This window comes from Equus caballus, chromosome 15 (genome assembly GCF_041296265.1).
Source record: "Equus caballus isolate H_3958 breed thoroughbred chromosome 15, TB-T2T, whole genome shotgun sequence".
NCBI classification, from domain to species: Eukaryota; Metazoa; Chordata; class Mammalia; order Perissodactyla; family Equidae; genus Equus; species Equus caballus.
In genome coordinates this window covers 28,395,289-28,406,405 of record NC_091698.1, presented here as the reverse complement: position 1 = coordinate 28,406,405, position 11,117 = coordinate 28,395,289, and the positions used below count along the sequence as shown (strand labels likewise).

The following is an 11,117-nucleotide window of genomic DNA, read 5'->3' as shown; positions in this document are numbered from 1 at the left end:
GTCTTTTGATAGGAGTATTTAGTCCATTGACATTTAAAGTAGCTATGGGAAAGTACATACTTATTACCATTGTGTTACCTTTCTTCTGGGTGTTTTAGTACTTCTTCTCTGTTCCATTCTTCTTCTCTGGTTCTCTTCTTTTGTGGCTTGATGGCTCTCTTTAGTACTATGTTTGGGTTCCTTTCTCTTAAGTTTTTGTGTATTTATTATGGGTTTCTAGTTTGTGATTACCATGAAGTTCATATATAATAACTTATGAATATAGCAACCTATATTAAGTTCATGGTCTCTTAAGCTTGATCTCTTGCTAAAAACTCTACTCCTTTACTCCCCTCCTCCCACAACTTATGTTTTTGATATCATATTTAACCTCTTTTTTGTGCATGTGTATCCATTGCTCCTCTTATCATGGAAATAGATAATTTTTGTACTGTTGTCTTTTGACCTTCATATTAGCTTCATAGGTGATTAATCTTCTGCCTTTAAGGTATATTTGCCTTTACCAGTGATATTATTGGTGTAGCTACAGATTGTAGTGTTCTTTAGCCATTAAAGAATTATGGAAAATCACTTACACAATAATGCTAAATTTAAAAAATAATTAATGTGAGACTGTAGAATATAAACCCAAATTTTATTTTTTTTAAAAAAGTATGTTTATGTGCAAAGAAAAGACTGGAAGATATGCCATAAAAAGGGTAATAATGTTTACTCTAATTAGTAGGTTTGCCAATCATTTAAATTTTCTTCTTTATACTTTTCTATAAAGTTTTTGTAGTAAACATCTCTCTTTGAAATGTATACATGAATGTTTAAGGGAAAGAAAATTGGAAAACTGTCTTTAAGATTTTGTCTTTAAAAACCCATATTGACACTTTAACATTCAACCCATACTGACACTTTCAAAACAAGTACTAGGCCCAGAGAGCATTTGCCAAAGGAAACCACTCTTGATAGTTACTTTTGTACCTTTTTAGATTTCTGTATTCATATATCACCACATATCTTTTAAAAACTGACACAAAAGGATCCTATTATATTCATAATTTAGTCCCTTGCTTTTTGTGCTTAGTTTTATACTGAGAGATCGTCCTGTATTGGCAGAACAGAATCCCCTGAATTCTTTGTACTGATTGCATAATGTTTCATTTCGTGGATAAACAGAATTTTTGTAACCTTTTCCCTGTTGCTGAATATGTCTCTTGTTTCCAAGTTTTTACTGTTTATCAAAAATAGTGAGCTTCTTGTACATGTAATTGTTGTACTTTTGCAAGTATATTGATTGGGGAAATTTCTTGCTGAAATTGCTGCCTCAAAATTCTGTGCATTTTAAATGTTGATGAGTATTGGCAGATTACCCTCCAAATGTTGCATCAGTTTATCTTCATCTGTAGCATCACATCCTTGGGGCCCAGGACACAATCAAACGTTAATGATTGTCAATATGATGTGGGAAACATATCTGTTAGCTCTAATTTGCATTTATTTAATTATGCGAGTTTGGACACCATTTCACATATCTATTGGCTATTATTTCCTTTTTGAGATCTGTTAGTTCACGTGTTCTACTCATTTTTCTCCTGGGCGATTGTTCTTCCTATTGATAGTATAAACTCTTTGTAAGTTAAGGACATTCACACTTTGTCTATCATATTTGACTTAGTTTTAATTTTTTCTACACAAAGTTTTAAATTCACAGAAGTTTTAAAACTCTATATAGCAAGTTTATCACTCTTATCACTTCTGGTTTAGTGTCTTGCTTAGAAAGCTTTCATTTGAAGATTATATGTTCACCTGTGTTTTCCTGCAGGACTTACATGGTTTAATTCATTTTGTTTGAACTGTGAACTGGGATCCTCAGCCCCTTTTGTCCCAGGTTCACAGCTGTCTTGCGTATCTCATGGAGCAGTATCCTCTTATGTTACTTTCCTGTGTATAATTTAAAAATAAAATACATTCTTTGAAATAAATAATGGTGACATCAAATAATGAAAGCATTTCTGTTAACTCGTGATAAGCCTCATTTCAAGGGGTTGAGCATTCATGAACTCAAGAATCATTATTTTATTTCCTGGTTAATTGAAATCTGAATTGCATTTGAAAGTTCCAGAGAAAATTTGGTTTTACTCTATAGCAATGCATGTTTTTTCCCAATCTTTCTGGTTATTTTAATCTATTTTCAAAAATGCTCAAAACCATTTACCTTATTAACTTATAGCATTTTTAACAGAGTATATTTAGTTTTATCTAGAGATTTATAAAGGTATTATTATGCATTTAACCTTGAATTTTATAGATGCTTTCAAATATAATGTTTCCAAAGTGCTCCAACACAGAGAAGGAGATCTCTGTAGCCTCCTGCTCTGTCATTCGTTTTCGATAGCAGGCTTTCTGTGGAAAGAAGAAAAATGAAGTGTGATGAAATATTGTAGGAGCTGAAATTTAAAATGTGATGACAGATATTATGTGCCAAATTTATGCTCCTTTTCATAGTTTTGCTTTTTCTCTTACAGGTTTTGCCATTGGGAAAGGGAACTGGTGGACACTTTCAGAAAAATATGTACAATTTTTCCTGTGTTGACAGTAAAAGATCAATAAGCTATGTGCTAGTCACCATCAGAACCACAAAAAAAAAAAAAAATAGCAGCCCTCCCCTGATGTTCACTGTCAAAGGTCACTTATCTCATAAAAAGCAGTTTAGAAGTGCCTGTATTCTTTTCCATCATTTTTATCAGACTTGTGATTGTGACAAGATTATGTGACAATGGGGAAAGTCTGAATGCTGACAGAATGTTGAAATGTACTAAGCAGTTATTACTATTTTCAGGTGCAATAGTAATATTCTACTTATGATTTTTAAAATGAAATCCTTAGTTTTAGAAGTATATACTGAAATTTTTGTGTTTGAAATTTTCCATAATAAAATATTTTATGAAGTCTATTTTTTGCCATCCCAAAGAAAACGTAAATGCCAACAATGAACTTAAGAAAAATCTTTCCATTCTTTCAGGCAAAGGACAAAGCAGTTCACTATCTGCATTATATAGAACAACATGAAAACCATACAAGTGGGTGTTAATCTTTTCTTTTAAAATTTGCAGGATTACACTTGTTTCATTATGGGAGGCAGTGTCTCTCTATGGGTGTCTTTGTGTTTCTCTGCTTGTTGCTATGTTCTTACAAATCAATATATAAAGAGTAGAAACAAACTTTCTCTCCTGAGAAGGTTAGTAATGAGTGAAATCAGAGTCTGTCGCTTGTCCTCGGCCAGTGTGTGCTGTCTGCTTGGGGTGGTATTAGCTGCGCTGTGATATTTGCAAGGGCAGTAATACTACACACCTAATCCTTCTTGTGTTTGTTTACCTTCCAGCATTCCATGATGTTTCTTGAAAATTTAAAAGGACGTGTATCAAGATGAAGAAACAACCCAGAAGTAAGTAAAAAACTCATATTTGTGGAAGATAAAGCAGAGAAATCTCACACCCCTCCTGTCCTCTACTTTTGCTCACCTTTGCTAGAACTCATTTAGAAAATACTAGAATTGAAAGGACTAAGCTAGATTGAAGAAGGCTGAAGCTCCCAGGGAAATAAAAGTAGTCAACCTACCCAGGCTCCCGTGAGCACAGGCATGTTCCAGGGGTAGTTCCAGGTGGGAAGAACACATCATGAAGAGGAAATAGCCACTGAGTGAGTAGCTGGGCTTGGATGAGCGGGAACCTTGATTCCTCCAGGAGAATCACTGATGCTCTGAGATGGTTCTGTTCTCAAAGTTCATTCGGTTCCAGTCATGACTCTCATCATTGAAGACTGATGGAAAGTCCCTGTGAGCCAGGTGCTGCGCCAAGCTGTGTGGACACAGAGATGGACCTTTCTCCCGTCTTGTGGGGGAGCAGGCAGAAAGGCAGGCAGTGCCCAGGGTCCTGGGGCTGTGGCAGTTGTGCCCAGCAGACTCCATGTGTTAGAATTCTTGAACACTCTGATTTACGTTTCACTGTGGTTCCAAAGTAAAAATGATTTCATGTAACTCTAGGTATATCTTAAAAAGTTTGCATCAGAAGATAAAACATTATATTTCAATTTTTATCTCAAAGCTTCTAGTACACTTAGGCTAGAACTATGGCATGGAAATAAATCAAGAAAATAAATCAAATAGAGTACCGATTGTGCTAGTATACCAGGTCTTTGGTATCTGCTTTGAAGTCATAATTAGTCATTTGTATGCCTGATAAAACTACTTACTTTATCATTAGAAAAAGTACTGAGCACTTGGACAGCAAGGTGTAGACCTGCGTGGGAGCACATTGTAGGTACTGGCCTGAGCAGCTACTGAGCCCTTGAAATGTGGCTACTGAGGTCAGCTGTAAGTGTCACATAAACAGCAGATTTCAGACTTAGATTGGAAAAAGAGTGCAACATATCTCAAAAATATTATTGCATTGGGAAACAATAGAAAGAATAAACAAATGGGACTTCATCAGACTAAAGAGCTTCTTTAAGGCAAGGGAAAACAGGATTGAAACAAAAAAACAGCTCACTAATTGGGAAAAAATATTTACAAGCCACTTATCCGACAAAGGGTTAATCTCCATAATATACAAAGAACTCACACGGCTTAACAACAAAAAAACAAACAACCCGATCAAAAAATGGGCAGAGGACATGAACAGACATTTCTCAAAAGAAGATATGAATATGGCCAATAGACACATGAAAAGATGTTCATCATCGCTAATCATCAGGGAAATGCAAATCAAAACTACACTAAGATATCACCTTACACCCGTTAGATTGGCAAAAACATCCAAAACCAAGAATGACAAATGTTGGAGAGGTTGTGGAGAAAAAGGAACCCTCATACACTGTTGGTGGGAAGGCAAACTGGTACAGCCACTATGGAAAACAGTATGGAGATTTCTCAAAAAGTTAAAAATAGAAATACCCTGTGACCCAGCCATCCCATTACTGGGTATCTATCCTAAGAACCTGAAATCAGAAATCCCAAGAGTCCCTTGCACTCCTATGTTCATCACAGCATTATTTACAATAGCCAAGACGTGGAACCAACCTACATGCCCAGAAACTGATGATTGGATAAAGAAGATGTGGTATATATACACAATGGAATACTACTCAGCCATAAAAAAAGACAAAATTGGCCCATTCGCAGCAACGTGGATGGACCTCGAGGGTATTATGTTAAGCGAAATAAGCCAGTCAGAGAAAGACGAACTCTGTATGACTCCACTCATAGGTGGAAGTTAATATATTGACAAGGAGATCTGATCGGTGGTTACCAGGGAAAAGGGGGGGTGGGGGGAGGGCACAAAGGGGGAAGTGGTGTACCCACAACATGACTAACAATAATGTACAACTGAAATCTCACAAGGTTGTAATCTATCATAACATTAATTAAAAAAATATTATTGCATTGATTACATCTTGAAATGACAGTGTTTTGGACATTGGGTTAATAAAATATATTGCTAAAATTAATTGTAACTTTTTTAAACATTTTTAATGCATCTATGAGAAAATTTAAAATTGCACGTATGGGTGACATCATGTTTCTGTTGGACAGTGTTGGTTTGATACATTTATGTCTGGATGATTTTTGTAAGACTGCTACAATTTTAATTTAATTGTGAAAGTTACCTTTTTTATCTTCCCTGTCATCTAATCAAAGATGTATTTTTCAGGTTGCTATATAGTTAACCCATTACCTAGGCGTTGGCATTAAATATTCTGATTTTGAAGCTAAAACAGTATGATTCATTATAGACAGCATTTCCTAAATTATGTTCCTGTATGTCACTATTTCTGTGAGGATATGGTAATAGGTCTCACTCCAAAAAGGGTACCAAATGGGAAAACCAGATCAAGAAAAGTCAAAAGATGTTTGCACATGCTTGTGAACGTGACACTCCTTAATGCACCACTGAGCAATGTGAGTCTCCCAGAGGGGGATGGAGAACACAATGTTACCAAACTTACTATCTCTGGGACCCTTCTACCTTGGCTGCAGGACAGTACTTAACACCTCACACAGCTCTGTGAAGATTTTCCCTTATAATAAACACACACACACACACTCACACGCACAGAGACACAGAGACATAAACATTAATTTGACTTTTGTTAAACAAGTGTTCTTTGACACAGTCCCTGCCTGGGAGTCTTCACAATCGAAGTACAGTCCAATAGTTACCATAGGACAGTGACCACTGTTATATGGACGTTTGTGTATGTGCTAAACAGCGGCTGCCATTCACTGAGAGTCTCGGCTGCTCCAGGTGCTCTGCAGTGGGCATGCTCCCCCTGGAGCTCACCTCCAGCTCTGCTAAGCGGGTGTCACAGGGAGGGGAGGATCTCACCCAGGGTCATCCAGCAGGCAGTGGCAGGGGACAGTCTGCCTCCCAGGCCCTTCCGAAGGTCTGCCTTGCACTCCTGTGTGTGTGCACCTCTCCCTCTGTGCATCTGTACACATCTGTGTGTGACTGCATGGACCCGTGTTCTGTACATGTCTAATTCTGTACACAGAAGAACAAACTGAAACCAAGAATGAAGAAGTTCAAAAATTTCCCTGGGGGGCCAGCCTTGCGGCCTAGTGTTAAGTTTAGCATGCTCCACTTTGGCAGCCTCGGTTCAAGGGTCCAGATCACAAGTGCAGACCCACACCACTCATCAGCCATGCTGTGTTGGCAACCCACATATAAAGTGGAGGAAGATTGGCACAGATGTTAGCTCAGGGTTAATCTTCCTCAAGCAAACAAAAAAAAAAAAATAAGGATTGGCAATGGGGCAATGGGTGTTAGCTCAGAGCTAATCTTCCTTAGACAAAAAAAAAAAAAAAAAAAAACTTCTCTGGGCTAGATGAACTAAAGGAAGAGAAAAAACACATTGAGACAAGCTTTGCTAACTGCAGCTGTGTCTACTCAGTATAATCAACTGTTGAACCAATTGTTGTTAGAATTGGTTGTAAAGGAAGCTGAGAGCAAAATAAGGGGACTTTTCTCAACAGAGTGGAAACTTATAGTTTTTTAAAAAATAAAGTAAATAAGACAGTGGAGTAAATAAGACAAACATTGAAAGGAGGAAAAACAAAGAGGAACCAGAAAGGGAAGAGTCACAGGACTCATCTCAGCAGGATGAATATCTACAGCTAGTTATTAGAAAGAAAAATGGGATAAATAAAGTGGACATTAATGTGGCCAAAACGAAAGTTTTGATAAAACTCTGCCTAAGGTTGGGGGGGGGCTACAGGGACCCACAATGCCCCCTCCCAAGCCACATTAAAGGACTTCAAACAAGCCCATTCTATTCAGCCCAGTTTGAAAAAATTTAAAAAGCCACAAGGCAGAAATCACAATGAGAAACCTGACCAACAATCATTTGGGGCAACAGGCCACTAACATTGTTAAGATTGTAAAGATTAAAAGGTTTGAGCTAATATTATATGAAGAGGTCATGTCAACATTGCCTGAGTGATTTTTGGGAATGGATGTTGTCTGGCTAGGAATGCCTCCCCTACACAATATTATAAGACCAAAACTTACTGATGGAGTCCTAGTGGAAGCTATGAGTAGACATATAAGAGTCGACAAAATTTAGATAGAGTTTTATAAAACATTGGTATATTTAAATGGGCTTTATGTAAAATTATTGCATCTCTTTTGCCCGATTGTGTTATAAATTATGTTGTAGAGATAAACATTGTGTCTAACTGGGGAACGTTTCCCCTGCCTGATATTGTAAGAACATATAAACCCACCCTCCAGACTATGTTAATTAAACATGCTAAAGGAGATCTCACTTCAAAATGGCCAAAATGGGCCAATTTCAGTTTACCCAAACTGATGTATTTGCAAATGCATTTGGAAGAAGCCAGCTATGCTAGTGTAATGAAACCAAATCTGTTTCTCCTCTCTCTTCTCTTGCTGAGCTCCCCCACGTAAACACCCCCAAAATTCCCGAACTAATATTAAGCAAGTGAACGTGGGTAAACTTTTGAGATAACTTGACATATTGGCCATTCTGAGGAACCTCTGTTTCAGATGAGACCACCTTAAGAGTCACCCTTAATAGAGAGAATTCAAAACCTCTCAGAGAGAATGGAATGCAATCATTGATTAATATGCAGAAACTTATAAAAGATAAAATCATTTCAAAAACAGCTCTGAAAAGGATACCTACAGCCAAAAGAGAAAAAGTTTTAATAAAAATCTTTGACCATCTGAGCAGATCCATCTGCCAAAGAGAAATTTAGATCCAACTTGTTCTTCTGAGTTTTGTACCTGAGACCTGGTTAAAATTTTAAAGATCTCTGTTTGTGTCTATCTGTATGAGTCTCTCTATATACATTTGCCTCTAGATGATATACTTTCTTAAGGGACTCTATTTTATTGCCTTGAAGTAAGTGCTTATATAAACTATTTGTAAACATAATAGAAACTAGCCCAGATGTCTTTCAAGCTAACATGATATAAAGTGATCTTTGGTAAAGGAAGAATTTGTTTAAGTTTGTTGGTTTGGTTGAAATAAACGTATTTTCACAGTTATCAGCACTGGATATGATACAGACATGTTATCTCTGTTACAAAACTAGTCAGCAAAAAAATAATACCTTAGAATAATAGCTGATTTAGTCTGTCTCATGAGGGTTTGTAGGCAATCTAAATATAATTATTGGGAAAAGTAAACTTAATAAATGTGAAAATTATGAAAGTTTTGGGGGATCTTTTCAATAATAATGTGTTATGGTGTATATACTTAAAAGAACTCAAGATAATGGCTAAATATTTTAATGTCACATGAAGTTTTTGTGAGTAACCATAATTGTTGAGAACAAATAATTTAAATAGATAAAAATAGTTAAGAGTTTTTTGGTACAATAATTATGTTTAATGGTATATATGCTTGAAAAGTTAACTTCCAAAGTCTTTTGGTAATTTAAGACTTTAGAGTTTTACTAAATTAAGTTAAATGATAAAAATTTGTTGAGTATCTAGTTCATTTCCACATAAGATAATATATTAGAAATTGATTACTAAGCATAGATTTGTCTGCCTTTGCATTGTTAGAGAAACTGAAAGATGCTTTAGTTTATTGATATACAAGTTTTGCACATGCTGAGAAATTTTCTGTGAAAAAGTACATATTTCCAGAAAGTCTGTATACAAGGAAAGTAAAGTATGTTTTCAGTAAAGAAAGTATAAAGAATAGAGGTATTTTTGTTTTGTTACAGGTGTTTTGTTAAGGAAGATAAATATATGCTTAGTAGTCAATTTCTAATATTTTATCTTATATAGAAATGACCTACATACTCAACAAATTTTTATCATTTAACTTAACTTAGCAAAACTCTAAAGAACTAAACTCTAAAGTACTAAAGTACTTGGAAAGAAAAAAGGAAAGAAAACATGGGAAAAATTCTGAATGTAAGTGACAAAAGGTTTGTGGAAGCAAAACCCTGAGGAGTTTTATGCATGGTCAAGTTGGCTATGATTAAAATAAATTCAATTAAGGGCTGGCCCTGCAGATGAGTGGTTTAGTTCACATGCTCTGCTTCAGTGAACCAGGGCTTCACCAGTTCAGATCCTGGGTGCGGACATGGTACCATTCATCTGGCCATGCTGAGATGGTGTCTCACATAGCACAGCCAGAGGCACTCACAGCTATAATATACAACTATGTACTGGGGGGCTTTGGGGAGAAGAGGAAGGAATAAAATAAAAAAAAGAAGATTGACAACAGATGTCAGCTTAGGTGCCAATCTTTAAAAAAATCAATACAAATAAATTCAACTAAAGAAATGAGTTTTAATATCAACAGTAAGCTGGTTCAAAACTAGAATTTGGCTTTCTCCCTTAAAAAGATAATTTCTTGAACTCTTAATCTGCTCTTGATAAAAAGGTTAGAAAATGTTTTCTTTACTTTTGAGTAGGTTTACCTGTAACAAAAAAATCTATGATTTGTTAAAATAATGCCCTATGTTCAAAAAGACTGAAGTCTCTCCATTAAGGTTTTTTTCATTGTTTCTGTTGTCTCCTTGATTGAATGGATAACTAAGCATTGTTTCCTATTTGACCAAGTGTCTTAAAAATTTTTTGACATTTTTGACAAACTCCCCCTAAAATTAGTCTTTCTTTTGACTTAAAAAGGAAACTTTAAAAGTGACATCAGCATCATGGCAGAGTGAGTTCTCCCAGCAGTCTCTCCCCTCCACATACAATGAAAGACATTCACAGTCCAACAGAGGATATAAACACAATATAAAACACATCTGTGAGACCCATGCAGCCACATGTTGGAGGGTGGAGAGGCTGGAGCTCCCTTGGACGAGGTGGAACAGGGTCAGAGAAAACTTTGCTCCTCCCCAAAAGACTGCAATCCAGGAGTGAGTACAGCCTCTGAGAGGGAACGAAGGGGGAGGGGACTCTCATTCACGGGAACATCAAAGATCCTGGACGTCCCACGCAGCCTAGGGGAAAGCCCCTACCAAGGTAGAAAGCTAACACAGGGGTGACCTCATGAAGCCAACACCCCAGGAGAGCAGGTAGTGAAGGAGAGCAAGTAGGACAGCGAAAGCACACAGAAGAAAGTGCCCCTCCCCCACACCCACCCAGTGACGACTCCAGCCCCTGGGATCCTGCTGAAATGCAGAGGGCTCAGAACGTGTGGCTCTTGACCCCCACCCAGTGGCAATAGGTAGTAACTGTGACCTAATAATACCAGGATGTGAAAGACCAAAGCCAGGACCTATAGAAGTATCAAAAATTATATTAAATCTCTGACCAGAGAGAAAATGACAAGTACACAGAAATCAGTCCTGAAGACACAGAACTATGTAATCTAAATGACAGAAAATTCAAAATAGCTATCATCCAAAAACTCAAGTTAAAAGAGAATATAGAGAAACAATTCAATGGATTCACGAGCTACTTCACAAAAGGGATTGAAACTATTAAGAAGAATCAATCAGAAATATTGGAGATGGAAGACTCAATAGATGAGATGAAACAAAATATGGATTCACTGAATGTTCAAGCAGACATCATAGAGGAGCGAATCAGCATAATCAAGGATAGATATGTTGAAATGCTCCAGATAGAGGAGGAAAG

General features: G+C 36.7%; 1 long non-coding RNA gene across 1 annotated transcript; it reads right to left on the bottom strand.

Moving 5' to 3' along the window:
* Positions 1-1,647: 1,647 nt before the first annotated feature.
* Positions 1,648-3,991, bottom strand: LOC138917818 (uncharacterized). Its single transcript, XR_011426292.1, has 3 exons — positions 3,607-3,991; positions 2,283-2,391; positions 1,648-1,929 (listed from the first exon to the last, which is right to left on the bottom strand). It is a non-coding gene; the product is annotated as an uncharacterized lncRNA (long non-coding RNA).
* Between the last annotated feature and the right edge of the window lie 7,126 nt (positions 3,992-11,117).